The 19,962-nt window shown below is 39.4% G+C and overlaps 1 protein-coding gene across 7 annotated transcripts in view; it reads right to left on the reverse strand.

Annotated features, from left to right (window-relative positions):
- SLC25A24 (solute carrier family 25 member 24) overlaps positions 1 to 18,653 on the reverse strand; it is a 71,473-nt gene extending 52,820 nt beyond the window's left edge. The window contains exons 1-4 of one of the 7 annotated variants that reach the window (XM_057500489.1): positions 15,743 to 18,653; positions 14,652 to 14,749; positions 12,692 to 12,826; positions 1,525 to 11,205 (exon numbers count right to left, since the gene is read on the reverse strand). The gene's annotated coding sequence lies outside the window, so the exon portion shown is untranslated. Of the gene's footprint in view, positions 1 to 1,524; positions 11,206 to 12,691; positions 12,827 to 14,651 lie in introns of all 7 variants that reach the window. The other 6 variants (XM_057500492.1, XM_057500494.1, XM_057500490.1 and 3 more) reach the window with 6 other exon arrangements.
- Between the last annotated feature and the right edge of the window lie 1,309 nt (positions 18,654 to 19,962).

Raw genomic sequence — 19,962 nt, forward strand, 5'->3', positions numbered from 1 at the left:
ATTGTCTCTTGCTCGTCCTACCTACTACTCCCAACCCCCTAAAAAAGTAAATGCAGACAACTCTCAATCATAAAAACATGGCATTTAATTACTGAAAAATTACTGAAAAATTTTTACTAAATCATGTAAATACTTCCCATTTCAAAACAGTTGTGTCAAATTCAAACCGGCTTCAAAACCACATGCCTCATTACTTTGAAAATTATGTAAAAGACTGTTAAAACTGTCTTCGGTTTGTAAAGATTTATGTAAATTGTTTTGAAGACTGAAAGATTTAAAATGAAAAAAGAAATTCTGCACATATTGAAGATAATCATGGAAATTGAATCAATATTCTATACTTACACTTTTGAATGTAAAACCTCTATTTCCCTCCCTCCCTCCCTTCTACCTTACCTTCCTTGCCTCTTTCCTTTCTGAATCACCAATTAAAAACCCTTAAGCAGGCCTGAGGAAAGCTGCCCAGTACAGGTCGAAGCTCAAAGCAGCAGCCTAATGGGTTGGGAGATGGGTAACATATAAGAGGATTGAGCAAATAAATATATTGAGGATAATGAGATCAAGTCTTCTTCGTGTCAGAGAAATGAGTTACAAATATGCAAAGGAGAAAGCTAGAATGAACTACTATACTCTTGGATTTGAACTGCTTGTTTTAAATATTTGTAGATAAAGAAATACAAGTGGGTCTCTGTCCTCATGGAACATACACTTTAGTCAGAGGAGACAAAAAAATAACATAATCATATCTCCAGAATGATGGAGCTAGAAGAAATTTTAGTATAAATAAAACGAAGACTCTAAAAAGCAATAAAATATTGTTCCTCTAACATGCATTTCACAAGTTATACTGTGCAGTGAGAAATTTCTAGTGCACATTTCTGATTTTAAAGTGCTCAAAAGTTTTACACATTAAAAAATTTTTTTCGCTGTTTTTTCTTTAATGTTTTGCTTCATATACTCAAAACCTGAATATCTTTTACATTAATGTTTATATCTTGGTAACATCTCCGAACTCATGATCACCTGTTTCTTTGAAGTAATGTGACTACTTGTATCTTTGTAGGAAGTTTCAAATAGTTTGAGAGCAATTCAATTTTCAAGAAATTCATCTTTTTAGTACACTTTCAAAGTATTATTTTCCTTCTGAAGAAAAAACAGCCCCTATTGGAAAAATGGCCACCATGTAATGTCACTGACAACTCAGTAAAAGGGGTGCTGTAACTTAAAGATGAAGAATGGCTTGGGAATAAACTTAAAAAGCTAAGTCAGATACAGGCAGGAGGGGATCAAAGGAAAGAAGGAAAATAAATGGAACTTTATTTTCTTAGTCACCAATATAGTTACGGATTCCTAAAATGCACTAACAAGTGATAAAGAACTAAAACAGCATTTAGAACATAGGTGTAACTAGACATTTTTTTGTTTTAAAAAATATTTTCTGCCATATTCATTTACTGTGCATTCCAATAAAACTAAAGTAAATCAACAGAAGAGATATTTATCTTTAAAAATTATTTTATATATTGCAAAAACAATTCTTCACATCAGCATCCTTCCATCAATAATAAAATCAAACGTTCATGTGGAGTCAGGAACTTTGTGATCCCTGTGAATGATTTCTTAGTGACTCAGTCATCTATTTAAGCCCTTAAGTATATAATGTAACTTTGAGCTGCAAAAAAAAGGACGAGATGGTTAGAAGTTTCTTTCATAACCCCTGAAACTTCCTGTTGTCAAAATGTACCACTTTGTTACTGTTGTTGATTTTAATTAATCCTCTCTTGATGTTTATACAGCTTCAAATGTCTTCTAGAGGTTGACTCTAAGGCAAAATATTACATGTTTGTATACAGTGTATTACCACATTTAAATCCTAAATTTATGTTTTCTCTTTGCAAAAAAAAAAATTGTTCTAAGAAACCTTAGCAGGCTTTTATAAATAAGACAGTGTTTGGAAAATACAACTGCCAAAAATCCAGTTTGAGTTAACTTATGTAAAGAGGACTACAGCAGGAACTCAGGTAAGAGAAGAGCCATGAACTGGAACAGCCTCAAGATTCTCTATCTTGTATCTCTGCTCCTCTCTCTGCTCCTGCTTCCAACTTCTCCCACAATGCAGATCAGTTTTCTTCACATGGTAGAAAATATGGTTGTCACAGCTCTATTCTTTCTCTTACCGTCTCAAGCACCAGAAAGAGCCTCTCTTCATGTCTTTCTGGTACTAAGTTCTCCAAATCTTCATAAGGCACTCCTCAACTTAGGTTTGGCACTCACCACTGGAACAATTAGCAATGTCTATAGGCCCAAGATTATGTCAATGCATTGGGGTTCCCAATGTATCTAAATAAAAGGAAAAGGGAGAAGAGCATTTTCTGGAAGAGGACACAGACGTACAGACAGATTTTCCTTATTGAGTTGAATTGGCTTGTGGCTTTCAGTAGGTCAGATTATTCCTAATTTGTCCAATGTTCCAAAGTCAGTTCCACTTAAAAACAAATCAGAAAGAAACAATAAAGCACCTCTGGAATTATTATTAAAGTCAATGGCAAAATGAGATTCAATTAATAAAAACAATTTATAATCAACTTCATAGGAACACAGGATTTATATAAAGTAATGCAAAATTAACAGGCTGTAAATAGATATCAGATGAAGATACCAAGACAACAGATATCCTATTCCAAAATGATCTGCAAGCCCATGATACAGAATCTTCAAAGGAAGTAAGTAGTGGTTGGAAGTCAGTTTTGTGACCCTTGCCACCCTCACCTACATTGAAAGTAAAAAGGAGTTGAATTTGATCTGAGTCTCACGGGTTTTGAGGATCATGCTTAAGAAATGTCTGCCAACCAGTTTCACAATACAGTGAAAGAGAAGCTGCTGCTTTAGGCAAGTTACACTCCCAGTTTGTTGATACAAAGAATATGTGAATGTTTCTCCTGCACCAGATGTGGGCTATGCAAGAGAAAGAGTGGAGCTGTCTTAGATCCTGTCTAAAAGCGTTGAAGGGCTGTCTGAAGAGATAAATTATAACATAAAAAAAAAAATGTGGGGAGTACCATCAGATGTCTGGAGACTGAAAAAGTAGACAAAAGCGGGCAGGCAGGGAGAGTGCATGATACCCAACAGGAAACTGCACAAGAGTTTCCTAGTAACTGGATGGGCAAGGAGTCTGCAAAGACCCCATGAAAGAGCCCCATGAGAGAACAAGAGAACTTCCAGAGGTGTCAGGGCACAGAACTCAGCACTGCTCACAGCCCTTTTAGTCAAGTAAGCAGCAGCCTACCAGTCCTTTCCTGTCCTTTCTATTCTGTTGTGGCTCTGATGGAGTCAGCAAGCTGGAGAAAGACGACTTCTTCAAGGGGAAGAAAGAAGCCAAACACGTCCATCTTGTGGACCTTTACCTAAGCAAGGTAGAGGAATAAGTTTAAGCTTTAAATGGAGACTAAAGTTTTAATGATTACATGTCACCAAACATATTACTTTTTTGAAGAACATTTTATTGACTAAAAGTGGTAAATCATAGGACTTGCCCTAAATTTCATCTGGAGCGAGGGAAGAACCAGCCCCACAAAATAAATTCCAAGTGACTCTAGGAAACAGCTAAAATGGCATAGCACTTACATCCCACAATTAATGCTGGTACCACACTTAAAATGTTCAGCTACAAGTGACCCCATAAATATAGAGATATTTAAGAGAAAGGAAAGGAGACAGCTGTTAAAGACAGATTCTAGATACTTAATATATCTAATATACATGTATTACAGATATAATTCTAAGTCTCGTAACAATCTTCCAAGTGGGAATTAATCCCTTTTTTACATATGTGAAAACTATGAACAAGATTGACCTTCCCAAAAGACTGTCATGAGTCACAGGCATTTTATCTGCTTCCAACAGCCAATATCCTTTCTAAACATCACCTTAGTTCCCATTTCCTTCTCTTAGACATCTCTAACTCACAGCAAATTTACCTAAACTCTGGGATCCATTTTCTTTGCAGACAGGATCGAATTAACATTGCCTGCTCGGCCTCCCTCCAAAGGACATTGGAAGAATCATGAGCTAATACATTATAAAGCACTATATTAATTCCAAAATACTATTACCAGAGGAGGGGAGCAATACTTTACTGTCCCTTCTCTGCAGACAGAATTATATTGGAGGTAATTGTATTTTCTTTGGGATCATAAATCATCATCATAAATTATTTGGATTTACTACAGCACTAAATCCATTATATCTTCTTCTCTTAAAAAAATTCAAACTGGAAATGCTTTCTCAAAAAATAAGTTTATTGGTCAAACAACATAATATTGCTGCCAATAAAAAACAAAGGCTTTTTATTCTTTAAAAGTTTGGGAGACCATTCTTTTCCCATTTTGTATCACTAAACAAAAACTGTGTTTGGATTATACAAATCATACCAATCTAATTATGATTTGGTTTGCAATAATCCAGAGTGCACCTGAATGAACTGGAGTAAGGATGGCCACTAGGAGCACCTGTTTGAATATTAGCCAAACTTATTTGTTAAAGCTCAGAACTTCCCACTTGCCCACACAGTACCTTGCACAGACTTCCTGTGAGTCTTTCATGACCTGACAGAGTGAATAAATACATGTTATAAACAACACTTCAGCTAGGCCCAAGGCATTTACCATACTCTCCCTAGGAGAACAAAGGTTACTTGTAAGAGATAGGTGATGACTATTAGAACATTACAAAGTTTTAAAAAATGGATTAAAGTATGCCTGTTTTACTCTTACATTTTTATTCTGTTTAAATGCTGTTTAAGGCATTTAATTTTAAAAACATCAGAGCTTCATTAGACACCTGTATTATAATTTTTTCAGGAATCTTAAAATACTCTCCTTTATACCAATTTCTGTTGCTATTTTTAAATGGCCTTTGTAATTTCATTTTTGATTACCAAATTACACACATACCTACTTATTGTATGGAAAATACAGAAAATCACAGAGGAAAAAATACTCATGATCTCACCCTCCAGAGATTTAATTGAGAGGTGTACCCTTTCAGTCTTTCTTCCTGTCTCTCTCTCCCCTACCTCCCTTTTGTATAATTGCTCTATTGCATATTTCTGCTTTTTTAAAAATAATCTCACGTTATATATACTATTTTGAATATCACTTTTCCTAATTGATAAGAGTATAATAAACATTTTCCCATGTTATTAACATTCTCCTATATCATTTCAAAGAACTGCTTAATATTGTACTGTGTTAGATTTAAACTACTTTGTATCTTGTTAATATTTTGTAAATATATTTACTACAATTCTTTTCTATTATGGAACAATGGGAAATATAAATACTCCAACAGATAAGTCTTTTTTAATGTCCATGATGATTTCCTTAAGATGAATTTCTAGAAATGAAGTTGCTCAGTTATGGCTTTTGCTAAGTATCGTCAAATTGCCCTCCAGTAAAACTGAACTAATTTACACTTCCATAGTCAGTGTATGAGAGTGCTTTATTTAATTAGAAAATGCAAGTACTGGGTATTAGAATATTATAAACTCTCTCAATTAAAGAGGTGAAATGGTGTCTTAATTGAATACTTTGAATAGCATTACTTTAGCATTTACATTAAAGTATGACCTAGTTCCATTAACACTGTGTAAGGCAGGGGGACTGAGATTCATATTACCCCATATAAGTATCCAACTGCTTCAGAGCCATTTGTTGAAATGATTATCCTTTCTCCCACTTAATTACTTTGGCACTTTCATCAAAATTCAATTGACCATATATGTGAGGTCTATTCCCAGACTCTCTAATTTATTTCATTAATCTGAATGCCTAACTGTATGCCAATACCACCCTGTCTTGTTACTGTACCTTTAGAGTAGTCTTAAAACCAGATAGTATGAATCCTCAAACTTCATTTCTAGAAATTCATCTTAAGGAAATCATCATGGACATTAAAAAAGATTTATCTATTGGAGTATTTATATTTTATAAAATTATTTAGAATAGTCTAGGATATTCACAATAAAATCAGAGAACATACTTTGTATGATTTTAATCCTTTTAAATTTATCAATACTATTTTATGGGCTAGCATATAGTCTGTCCTGGAGAATGTCCCATGTGCACTAAGAAGAATGTGTATTCTGTTATCTTGGGTAGAGTATTCTATATATGTTAGGTCTAATTTGCATATGGTGTTGTTTACATCTTGTATTTCTTTGTTGATCTTCTGCCTAGTTGGTATATCCTTTATTGAAAACAGGGTATTAAAGTGTCCAGAAATTGTTGTTTCCCTTCAATTCTGTCATTTTTTGCTTCATATCATTTGGGGTTCTGCTGGTAGGTGCATGTTTTTTTTGGTGGACAGAACTATTATTATAAATATCCCTCTTTATATCTAGTAACATTTTTGTTTTAAAATCTATGTTGTCTGATATTAGTGTAGCCACTCCAGCTTTCTTATAATTGCTATTTTTATGACATATCTTCCCATCCTTTTACTTTAAACCTGTTATCTTTTGATCTAAAGCATATCTCCTTGTAGATAATATATAGTGGGTTCTTTTTTTATTCAGCCTGATTATCTCTGCCTTTGATTGGATTATTTAATGAATTCACATTTAATGTTATTATTGAAATCATTGTATTTACCTGCCATTTCACTTTTATTTTCTAGATGTCTCATGTTATTTTTGCTCCTCTATTCCTTTTTACTGCTTTACTTTGCATTGAATCAATATTTCCCACATAAGATACCCACACCTTAAGAGTATATTAGTTCTATAAAGGATTTTCCTTTCATTTATTCACTAAATACTCAAGAGACTTGTATTAGGAGAGATTGTATTGCTCTACCAAATACACCCCAAATTGTAAATGCCCAAACTCAAAAGCAGTTATTTCTCATTTACATGATAGTGCTACACATGTCCTCCAGAGCACAGGTAGCTCTCCTCCATGCAGTTTCAGGAAATCTAATTTCAGGCCCAGAAATTGGGCACATCATTTCTGCTCACATTCCATTGCAAAGAACTTGGTCACATGTCTACCCTAACTTTGTTTAGCTGTATTCCCAGGGAAAAGGAGAGACTGAGTATTTGTGAAAGCTGTATGTACATTTCTAATTCAGTACTATGCAGAAACCTGAGGAATGTTTTTCCTCTGGAAGATCAATATTCTGGCATTCAGTCTCCAATCTACAAGCAAAAATCCATAGGAAATTTTATTAAAAGATAAACTATTGAGCAACATATATATTTGCAAAAGCAAAATTATAGTAGTAAAGTGACACAGTGGCCTAAAATTTTTTGAGAAACCCACAAAAATTAGGGTAAGATTTCTCTCTAGTATCACCTGTATGAGCTATTTCCATAAAGTCTTCTATATTACTCTCTGCTTCATAGTAGGCTGCACCACTACCCCATGGTCTGCTTACACTTCCCTGGAGTGTGTACTGCACTATGAGGCTGTTACATTCATCTGGTCTTTCCCCTGACATAATCTACTTTTGCATGGCATAGTGTTCTCTTGGTCTGGCTTTCCCAATAATAAGGTGAAATTTGATGTTTTCAGACAGTCCTATATCTTCCTTAATCAGAATTTTCTTTTCAGAACTTCCTTAATCAGACATTCACAAAACCCACAGCTCTTATAAAAGCAAAAGACTTTTTGATATCCCTCCCTTTCTGATATGTTCAGTAATTACAGCTCTTTTAAAGGAGTTATAGCAAGATGTCAGGTCAGACATTCATTCCCTCCTCTTGAGGCTACTATCTTTGCAAAGAAAAAGACTTTAATGGGGCTGGCACATTTTAACAGAATAATACCCCTTTTCTTAAAGGTCATTTTCTATTCTGGACAGCAAAGAATGTCGGCTACACTAATTGCCTACAGGAAAATCACACCAATGACAGTTTTCTCTTGTCTTTCCAGTAATAGGTCTGAGAATCCCATCCCAAGTATATTATTCTCAACTATTCAGAAGTTAACAAGAAACCCAACTTGCTCCCCACCTTCCTCTGGAGTTTATTATTAATATTGCCATCATCATTATTATTATTACTATCATTATCACTATTACAATTATGAATTGGGCAGAAAATCAAATTACCTAGTGAAAATATTTCACAAAAACCCCATGGCAAGTGAAACAATATCCTAAGCTCCTCCTAAAAAAAGGAAAAAAGAAGTGTGTATTCCATTTTACGTTTAATTTTTTCAAGTGAACAAAGAGAGTAAAGAAAAACATCAGAGGTTAAAGTATGGGACTAGCTCAGTAAATTCTCAGAATAATACCATCTCCTAGGGAGCAACCTGGAAATCTGTGAGGGTATTAAACACTTTTTAAATAAAAATTTAACTTTAGAATAGTTTTTGATTTACAGGAAAGTTGAGAAGATAATACATAGAATCCCCAGGATACATATCTATGAAGATAATACAAAGAATCCCCAGTTTCCCCCTATTATCGACATCTTAAATTGGTATGGTATATTTGTCACAACTAAAGAACCAATATTGACACATTATTATTGATTAAAATCCAGATTTTCTTCAGATTTCCTTAGTTTTTAACCTAATAGAGTACAGTGTTCATGTGCAGCTTCTCTTGCCTATAGTCTTGCAGGCTTGCAGGGGCACTCTTGATTGCCATAAAGTTTGGAGGTGTGGCTTAACATTTAGAAGAAAGGGCTCAAGAATGCTCAACTTACTGAAATGTGATGTACAATTCTGTACAAAATATTGAATACATGGTTTTTATATGTCCCACTAAACATTTATGCAAGTAAAACCTATTTATTATCTATTCTTGCACTGTTTAGATTTTCACTAAACATTTCAATAATGTAACTATGATGTACATCAAGGGGAAATCCCATGTCCTTTTTCAGAAGGTTACCAAACAATGTTTACCATTTTGGAAAATAACTCACTAATGGCAACACTGCTTATGGTATTTGAGCTGCCAAAGCATTATCTCTATTGCTCTACATCTGTTGTCACTTTGTAGCAATTCTACAATATATACAATATGCTTGCTTAGTTAGCCCTTATTTTGAAATGTCAAATACAAAAAAAAAGTATCTAAATATTCAAGTGAATACATTTTGTCTTACTTGGAGTTTCGGGTTCCTGAAATGAGACAGAAGCTAAATTTTAAATTGTCCTACTTCTCCTAGAAACCAGAGGAAAAGGAGAATGAAAGGACATCCCTCAAACCGAATTTTAGTGAAAATAGGGAAAATCTGAAAACTCAAAATTGGGCATGGGTCTTGCCAAAGGTAGGATCCTTAAGAAGCCTGCACAGGAGTTTGTGACATGTGTCTCAGGGAAGAACAGAGGACCCAGAAATGGAAGATCTCAGAAATTTCCACAAAATGTGGTACTGTATAAGGAAAGGGCCCAATGTAGAGAAGCCATTGTGGATGGGACTGAAATTGGATAGGACACCAATGGGGAAAGGCAAATGCTGGAGGTGCAAATTTCACAAAGTTCCCAAAAAATACAATTCTAAAAGCTAATGTATCATCTTGGAAGGTGATTCTCCCTAAACCAGAGCCCCATCTCACCTTTTCAGTAGCACCCCGGTCATCTGAAATTGCTGTTTACGTATCACTTGTTTCTCACCCCCATACCAGTAACACGTAATCTCCTACTGTGATTATCTTGCCTGTTTTGTTCACTGCTACACACACCCCAATGTCTACAATGTGCCTGGCGCATGCTAGGCCTGAAAACTGCTTGCTGAATGAACGACTAGATGTATCTGTTTATTTGAAGAATTAGGCCTGAGAGGCACTTGTGGCCTATGAATGGGTGACAACAGAGGAAAGAACATCTGGTGGCCCTTTGCTAGTTGCCCCTAGCAGGACTCCATGCCCATCCTGCACCAGATACAGTGCAGGGCGACCACAGTGACTCCATTCCTGGAGTGGGAGCACATATGTGCCTGTACAGCAAAGCATGGGGAGAGCAGACATTGAAGATGGGCAGGTCTGGGTCCAACTCCTCTTGCAGCTCTTACCAGCTGTTTAATTTTGAGTAAGTTGTTTTAAAGCCATCACCCTGGCCTCACGACTTTCTCATGAGTGTTTTCTATGAGGCACTTAGCCTGTTCTGTGCTTAGGAAGCAAGTGAATCAGAAGCTCACGCAGAACCTTGTTGCTTCCCCTCCCAGGGTGAGAAGAGCAGGGCCTGCTATCTGGAGGAGGTGACAAGAAGCTTCAGGTAAGGGGGCAGCTGTGTCAACACCCCCAAGCATCCCAGACAGGGTGGCTCAGAGTCACAGAACCTGCAGGCCCTGCTTCCTGAACCAGGAGCATTATGGCAACACTCACCAAGGGTTGGCTGCATGTCAGGCTCTGCTCCAAGCATCACTCCTCCCAGTTACCCCTCCATGAGTCCTACCTTACTGTACAGGTGAGGAAACTGGGTCACACACCTGTGGCACATGCAGCTGGACTGTGAACCCACATGGCTGGCCCAGAGCCAGCTTCTCAATCACTGTGCTCTCTTCCCTCCCATGGGGTGACAGGTGGTGGTCTGGGGGGCCAGGAAGATGTCAAGTCTGTAGCCTGTGTCTGTGGCCTGAAATGGTGGGGAAGCCCCCTTGGGCCCCCAAAGGACCTACCGCTGGGACAGTCTTCTAGGCAAGAGGCTCATTTCTAGAATATTCCCAGTGGCTGCAGAATGGCTCCAATCCAACACACTGCTTTCCATTCCTCTTCCAGGTGAGGGGAAAGCATGTTTCTGTGGCTGATGGCTGTAAGGCCTCCTGTCTCCTGCACAGCCATGCCTCCACCAGGACCCAGCCACAACCACCAAGGCCTCCTGCTCTCGGGGACTAGCGCTCACATGGCACACAGCAGGTGCACAGGGACAGGAGAAGAAGGGATGATTCCAGGGCAGGAAGAACCATTAGGCACCCGAGTGTCTACCTTCTGCAAGCCCAGGGCAGACCAGGTGGCAGGGGTGCCACCAGCTCCGGCGCAGACAGAGGAGGCCCCAGAGCAGAAGGGTGGACAAACGCCAAGGCCTGAGCATTGGTTCTATTACCACACCTCTTGCCAGGTGGAACTGAGGCAGATTCTGCTATAAAAATTGACAGGAAGCAAAAGCGAAATGAACAAAAATAGAAGAAATTGTCAAGCCTTGACGGGAAGTACACAAGATGAAAATGGAATGAAACCTACCCTGACTGGAGATTCTATAAAAGGGAGTGAATGACAGTAAGTTAACATGTAGCCCATGTATAGTCTGTCTGTAGGGATAACAAAGGATAGTTTTATGATCACACAAATTTTTGTTGATTTTTTTTTCCCCACTGGCTCCTACAGTGAAAGGTTTAATTTTTCACAGAACTCAGTGTTGCGCATTGCCCAACTGCTTGGGGCACACAAGCGTCTGAGCTCTGTTTTTCTCTAAATCTCCTTGGATGCAACTCTTTTATGGATGGAATTTTCTGTGAAGTTGAGGGTGTTTACTTAGGGGTCACGTGTTATGTGTACTTTTTTAAAAACAAAAAATAAAACAAAATACTTTTTTCACTTAGTAACACACTATGAGCATTTTCTCATGTCAAATGTTCTACATGATTTTAGTAGCTGCATCATAGAGTATACCAGAGTTTACTTAATTACTTTTAATTTTGAGGAAACTGACAATGTTGGGGAATATTTTAAATTTATTGTCACTTTAAATTCACTGTGTACTATGCCCCTGCACAAGGCGATTTTCCTATTCATAATCACAGCCAACCCTCACACGGTCCCAATGATGACCTATGAGTTATTATGATGTCATTTTGAAGAAGAGGAAATTGAAGGGCTGAGAAGTTAAGTAGCTTGCCCAAAATCACACAGACTGTAGGAGGGAACCACAGAAAGAAAACTTTGGTCTCTGGATCTACAGTTCTTCAGCCATTTCCAGAGGTCCTAATAGACACTGAGCATGAACAGAGGCTTTCTGAGCATTCTTGCTTTGGCTTCACAACACGAACAGAGAGAAACCCCACAAAGGAGGTTAGTGTCAAAAGACTTTAGAGCCAAGGTGGGGAATGTAAGATAGGAAAAGAGAAAGTGGGTGGAGAACCACCTATGGAGAGACTCCTGGGTTTTCAGTCCCAGGAATGATCACTGCTAAGTGCTCTTTATACATTATCCAATTTTATTCTCACAGCCAGCCTGTGAAGTCTATACTAGCATAATCTTATTTTAAGGTCACAGAGTAGTTGGTCCAAGGTCACCCTGATGGTAGGTGGCAGAGGCCTTCTCAAGTACGAGAAAATTGTTTTTATTAGTTCTACCAATAATCTATAGTAATATGGTCACAGGTCTCATTCCTGGCTTAGTGGGTATGTTTGAAGGGAAGTTATGGGACAGATGAATGAAAGGGGAAAGAGTGAGACACATACAAGATGAAAGTGAAATAAAGCCCAGAAAAAATGTACAAAATGCCTGAAAGAATGCTAATTGCAATCAAAGTAATACATTGATTGCAGGGAAGATGGACGGAATCTTTGACACACAAAGTTTGGAAAGCAACATTAAGCTGATGAAAAGATTGTATTTTCTGCTGTTTCTTGTTTTGTAGGCAAAGGAGAAATGAATAAATAGTTTAGTAATGGTTTCTCTTCTGTACAAACCTAGTACATTTCCCAAAACTGATTAGCTCAAAATACTCATCTTACTTACCATGAAACCACTGAGACAGTCTTTCATATCCATTATTTCACCAGTTTATACAGTCGGATAAAAGATGCACAGCAATATTACTTCCAGGCATTGAGTGTGCTCATTTAGACTGCTCCTGTTTCAGTTCCTTAATTTCTGAAATAAAATGGATAATACCCTCTGTCACAGGTGTTGTAAAAATTAACGAGTGAATACTAAGAGCTTGGGGAGGGGTTTAAAAGGGATATGTTAACATATGGCCATGTTATATATTCACTCCTATTCTAAAGTCATAATGTTCTGATGATACCATTAGTCTACCCCATGGAAAGCAATGGTTTCTGCCATCTCTCTTTCTGGGGCCTCAACAATTTTCTAGGAAGTTGCAGAGGTTGCCATGAAAATAAAATTAAATCCCTCTTCTCACCATCTTTAAATGCCCTTCACTGGCTTGCAAATGCCTTCTCTACTACACTTTTCCTTGAATGCCCCCCTAGACCTCCACCTATATCTTTCTCCTCTTGCATCAGACCCACTCACTCCCATGGGTGTGGTTCTGGGCAGCACATCTCTCTATTCCTTTGTTCCCTTCTTCCTGGCTCTTCCTTTGCTCCTTGTAGGTGGGAACAATCTCTGTTGATTCAGCAGGTTGCTCCCTATCCCTATTAATGTCTGCATGGAGAAGCCAAACCACTTCAAAGTTATCAGCTTTGTGACTGCTGCCAATTACTGAAGTATCAGTGCCTGCAGTGTTTTGTTTCAGTTAGTAAGAAGTCACCATAAACAGATGGCTCTGTTATTCTTGAAGACATGAAATCAAATCAATAAAACGAGTTATCTGCCTATGGGCTATCAGATGGATATTATACCAGGTTTCCTCTGTGTGAATGAGTTCAGTTGGATTTTTGAAAATCTGATATTCTCTGTTCTCTTGAGATAATTGGCACGTGAAGACAAGCTATCAAATTCCCTAGTGAATATTTTAAGTAAGTTTTTCCACATTACCAAGTAGCTTTCACTTACCAAACTAATACAGTAAGACATGAGTCTACAGTAACAGAAAACAGTATCTTGCTTTGAGAACAATTCTCTCACAACTTTCTGCCAGCAGTCATTTTTTCAGCATTTAATTGTCCCCACTTTCTCCTCCCCTCCTTTTGAGTTCCTTACGATGAAAAACAGGAAAAGTATACTGAGATTCAACCATTATCCTGTCCTCCAGTCTCCCTTACAGCACTCTTTCACTTTAGTTTCTCTTCCCAGCAGAAAGCTAGGCAGCTAAGCCTCTGACATCTTGCAGCAGACTGGCTGTTTGTGAGCAGCACTACAAAACTGTGGGAGTAGCTGACTAAGCCTCTTTGACAGGGAGAAGGACCTGGAAGCCGGGCTCTAAAGTGGGTGCCCTGAGGACAAGCATCCCCACCTTTAAAACCTCTATTTCATCTGGTCTCACTGCAGTGAAAGTGGGTCTGCACCCCTCACCACATTCCCGATGGCCCCAGTTCAGAGGCCCAGTGGGGCTGCCAGGCAGTATCTGAGCCACCACCCTTCACTTAGCTTGCCTTCGGGGGCTGGCGGTGAAGGCTTTGAGTGGACTTTTGTGTCTGGCTGACCTCCTCATGCCTGTATGCACCTTCTCTCTGTCCTGCTGAGTGATCTCCTCACTGCAGGTTCTCATCCCAAATGCCAAGCTGAAGGAAGAACATGTCATTGCACTGTCATACCCGCATTTGCAGGGGGTAGAAGACCAGATGCAGGGGCTGAGTGCATACCAGAGAAACTTGAGGTGGCAAAAGTCCTATGTGTCAGAGCCTTTAGCTTGGATGGTCAGGAATGGCCTTTCTGAGGAGGTGATATTTGATCCAAGACCTGCATGCTGAGAGTAGATAAGCCTAGGGAAGAATATTCCCAAGGTCTTGAGGAAAGATGTTTCCGTAACTTAAGTTGTTTGCTCAATGTTCACAGCTAGTAAGTGGCATACCATGATTTGAAATCAAGTCTGTCTGTTCAAAGTCCATGAGTGCAGAGGCCACATTGTCAGCACACGTGCTTTCTTCTGTATCCCAGGGAGTCAGAGGTCTCTCAGAGCAGGGCAGAGGAGAGAAGAGACAGACTGATTTCATTCTACCTGTTTAATTTCCCTTCTCTAGAATATAAGGTCTCTGAGAGCAGAGCTCTGAATTCACCATGTTCCTGCTCAGTATGTGACACAGGGCCTAGACACACTCTAGTGCTCACTAAAACTAGGTTTCAAATGAATGAATAAACCTGAGTTGGAATCCACATAGCTGCATGACTTTGGGTGAACTGGGCAGGCCTCTTTCACCAAGTTGGGATGTAGGAGCCCATTGCACAGGATTGCTGGGATGGATTAAATGAGATGCTGCCTATTAAGGGCCTGGTGCACATACACAGATGAGTGCTTGGTGCCCCTCAGGTGACTGATGTGAGAGCACCTGATGTGTGGTCTGTAAGTCCCTCAAATGATAGATGTTTGAAGCCAGGAAGTGAAAAGACTTATGGGAAATAGCATTGTTTTCCCAGGTTTGGGAAATTCGTACAATGTGGAGAATGTTTCCAGGATTAGTTTGGTGAACAGAAGGAAGAGTGGGCTGGAGTGGGCAGCTCTTGTAGGGTTCTTCTGAAGCATCAGGCTTCTCTGCGTGGAGCCTGACCTCAAAGACTAGGTGTCCCTGGGCAGAGTGGTGCTCAGAATTATCTCCAAATGACAAGAAAATCCACAAATCTGAGGCTCCATTAGAGCGATAACCCAAAGTAAATTGTTCTTAATTTGTATATATTCCTCTAGGGCCTAGTGGGATATTATGACACTAGGAAACTGGTTAAGCAGACAGTTGCCCTCACAACATTTTAGCTCAGACCAGCTACATTTGAGGGTAAGGGTGTTAAAATGAGACCAAGGCAGCAAAGCCACTTAGGACAGTGCATCATGAAGGCAGTAATAGTCTAGGGGAGCCTGTTAGTGGGGACATTAGGTACAGGGCAGGGGCAGAGTGAGAATGCCAGGATGTTTGGAAAGGGAGGCGGGAGGCAGGAGGCTGGCAAGAGCACCTGCAGTTTTCCACGGAACTTGCTGGATGTTCTGCTGAGAGTGCATTTTTCACCATAAGGTGTATTTGCTGGTGCCGGGCATGAGAGCAGACCACTCGAGAAGCTTCCCCTCTGGTTTAGCTCTTCTACCAGGATCCCCTCTCTGTGTGAAAGCAGAGAGGCGGCCAGAACACTGGCCTTCAAACTTTTTTGCTGTCATTCTCCATAAAAAAATTTAGAAAGTCTTTGTACTCCTTTACCATTTTAAGCTTGTATTTATATTTAATCATAAGTGAAATAGTTTCAAAGGATGTGGCTTCTGATATATTGAAAATTGTGTCTGTGAAACACATGTTTTGTTGAGCCTTTGGCGCTGCCAGTAACTGGCGATGGAAGCCTTCACTGACAAATTAATGAGGCAAATTAGAATTGTTTTCTGGAGAAAAAACTCTAACTCTATTTTTCAGTTCAAATAAACATGTTAACATGTATACAGGCATTTCACATGACAGCCCTCTTATACTTGAATTTTAATCCCAAGGTAGTTGGGGAAAGGTTTAGAGCTGGATAAAATGAGGTGCTGGTCCTTTGTTATTTCTAACCTCTGCCTTCCTTGCCTTTCACAGAAGCTTCATCATGCAGACATGATTGATTACCAGCCCTACTTAAAGCTTCTATCCCCTCTCTGGAGAATGGAAGGTGGGACTTTAATTTCCAAGCTTCTAATCATAGCTTGGTCTTTCTGGTTACTAGATGCCATCCAGGAGCCTACCAAGAATTGTCTCATTAGAAGAAAGACATTCCTATCATGAGGAAATTTCAAAGATTTAGGAGCTCTGTGTCAGGAGCCAAGGTCAAAGACTAAATATTAGAATGAAAGATAGTCCTAGCACCCCAATTTATAAGGATTTAGGAGTCCGATGTCAGGCACTGGGGGCAGAAACAATATATATATTTCTTATTTTATATATATTGGTGGGCCTATACTGTTGAAAGCATGACAAAGCTAGACTTCTAGTCTAGGCTGTCATGATAAACTAAGGGCACTTTTCCATTCTATACAAATGCTAAGGAGACACTAGAATCATTAAGATATTGTTTGATGAATGCTTTCATTGAGAAGTATTAATGTAGTTAGAGACTGCTGTGGGATTGTTAATAATTCTTTACAATAAGGACTTTGTAATAATAAGAGACAAAAATAGAAAAGCTCTTGTGATTCACCCAAGTTATTATTTAGGAAAATTAGTTATTTCTCATGTGAGAAAACCAGCACGAGTTTACTTTAAATGCTGCTGAATTCAACTTGACAAAAATACTGAGGCATTTATTACTTGTATGAGCAGAAAGAATCTGAAAGCATGATGATAGCAACTACACTCAGGGAGAACCACAATGAATGCCACTGAGACTCATCATACCTTTGATGAAAATGGCAGCTAGAAATACAAAACAATAAAGGATTCATTCACATTCAATCCAACAAATGTTTGTTGAACCCTTACTTAGAGCCAGGTTGTTTCTGAGGCTGTGGATATATACATGAACAGAAAATGATTCTGGCTCATACTGACCTTACAGTATAGCTTTTTCCCTATAAAGCCTGTTCACTGGTCCTTCTAACTGAAACCAGGAAAGAGACTGGGGGACTGCCATCTGGCTGCAGGCCCAGCCCACTGCAGGGAAGAGCTGAGATGCTTTGCACACATTCTCAGTCGATTCCTGACAAATATGACCTAAACGTCTAGGAATCTGGCACTGGATTTATATAACTATCGCACTAGTTTCTACACACTCGTTATTCAAAGTGTGGCCTGTGGAATAGCAGTATTGGCTTTACCTGGGAAATTATTAAAAGTCTATCAGTTTTAATATCAATCCCATTTCAGATTTACTGAATCAAGACCATTAGGTTTAGGAAGTAGTGGTCTGTGCCACTCTGAGCAAGAGTAAACAGGGTTGTGGGATAAGAATGAGAGACAGACACAGGAAAAGGCAGAAGACAGTGATCTCTCCTGTAGGTGAGGTGAATTGACATTCCAATACAATGCTGGGACAGCAACTGCTATTAGGTGCATGGGAAAAGCTTCCCTGATCATATGAAATGTGAGTAGAATTAAAAGGAAGTTAAGGAACAAGGCATGTGGGCAGAGAGAACTCTAGGAACAGCAAATGCAAAGCCCCTAAGCTAACTTATGAAGTAGTATTTCTGGTTTTTCATGCAACTATAAGAAGAATCAGCAGAAGAATATGTCTCCTATTAGGAAAGTCCACAGACAATTCCCCTCCATGAAATCATGGCAGCTTGTCTTATACATGGTGGGAAAATTGGGATGAATAAGAGCTATAATTATTTTCTAATGTAACAGTCTTTTTTATACCTATTAAATAAAGCATCCTATATAGTAAGCATAGCAAAGAAAACTGACTGTTTCTTAGGATCTTATGAAATACTATGAAAACAGAAGTGAAAAATAGTTATACTGTGTTCACCAGTAATATGCTAAGCAAATCAACTGAGCATCACATAATGTTGTACAGTAGTTTTTAAAGGGATGAGAAAACCATTTTAGAAAAGAAATACCAGCTTGTATACAGTGAGTATAATGCTCACACAGATGCAGCCCCCCCCACACACAGTTTCAAACACATGTATCAATGTCATGGCAGCTATGGAGTGAGACTAAAAGGGAGGTCAATCAAGAAAAGAGGTACACCGAGGACAGGAAAGAGATAAAAAGAAATAGGAAGAGGAAACAATTCAGGAAAGGTGGAAAAAGGAGAGAGGAGAAAGAGATGGAGAGAGGAGAAAGAGATGAATACAGAATAGTAGAACATGAGTAGAAACAGGAGACGGAGAACACGCACATAAAAATGAGAAGACTGAAAAAATGTCTTATTTTGTTCTAAAATGTTAGAGGAGTGGATGGTATTTTTTTGGCTCACCTCAATTTCAGTCTGGTACACACTTTAGATCAGTTTAAATTGTTGCCTCTGTCTCTTGAGCACAATTCTTTCCCTCTTTACCAGGAGCACTACTGAGGCCTTGTTCTGAGAGGGATGCTGGGACAGCCCAGCAGGAACAGGCAGAGCTCTCAGGTCCACCCCAGCAGGTGCCACGGCAGTCCCACACAGGGTCTGACCAAACTGCAACGGGGGGATGCCACACATGTAACTCCACAGGAAATAACAGTGCCGCATGCTAGCCTTCCCATTAATGGCTAGTGGCTACTTGGCTCCGCCGATACCAGGTGATGTCAACATCCCGGGCCTTATCTCCGTGGCAACCTTTTTTCCCTATGAACCTTGAAAGCAGCACATGGAAAGATACTACCAGTCTCCACCATCTCACTTCTCAGTTTAGGCTTGATGTTCCTGTATCACATCTTCTCCTCTTCGTTCCAGTTTTCTCAGCGGGTTGGTGTTCTGAAAAAAAAAAATCTCAGAATTGGAATGAAATGGCACGGGGGAATATGATTCTGTTTAAACACCAAGAGTAGAACAAAGACATCCTACAGTATGGGAGAATATATTCATGGATGAAATATCCGATAAGGGGTTGACATCTAAAATACATATTAAGTGTTCACGCACCTCCACACACAAAAAACAAATAACCCAATTAGAAAATGGGCAGAGGATCTGAACAGACACTTCCCCAAAGAAGAAATTCAGGTGTCCAACGGGCACATGAAAAGATGCTCAATTGGATTAAAGATGGCGGCGTGAGAGGAGAGACAGAGGCTTCCTCCTAAAACTGGATACAATTAGAAAATATAGTTGGCGCAACTAATCCTGAGAGAGCAACAGGAAAGAGGACGCACGAGACTGCACACACCTGGAGAAAAGAGCAGACCTCACAGAACAGGGTAACGTACCAAAGCAGTGGCCAGGCAGGACCCAAGCCCTTCCTCCACAAGAGCTCACTGGCAGGAGGAAGAGAAACGGAGCAGGGAGGGAGTGGAAGGCCTGGGACTGCTGAATACCTAGCTCCGGAGATCTGCGCTGGGAGCACAAACCTACATTTCATGGTGCTTTCATGGTACTTGCATGACTACCAGGCTGGAAAGTTAATACAGGCAGAATTCCTGGAGAGACTGAGATTCCAGCCACTTGTGGAAAGCAGGGATCCATATCCGGCTGCTCTGGGACAAAAGCTTATACCTGTGTGCTTGGCCCACTGGCTAAGGCAGTGGAGACAGGCACAGCAGTCGGAAGCCGGGAACAGATTTTTCCTCCCC

Source organism: Manis pentadactyla, chromosome 4 (genome assembly GCF_030020395.1).
Source record: "Manis pentadactyla isolate mManPen7 chromosome 4, mManPen7.hap1, whole genome shotgun sequence".
NCBI classification, from domain to species: Eukaryota; Metazoa; Chordata; class Mammalia; order Pholidota; family Manidae; genus Manis; species Manis pentadactyla.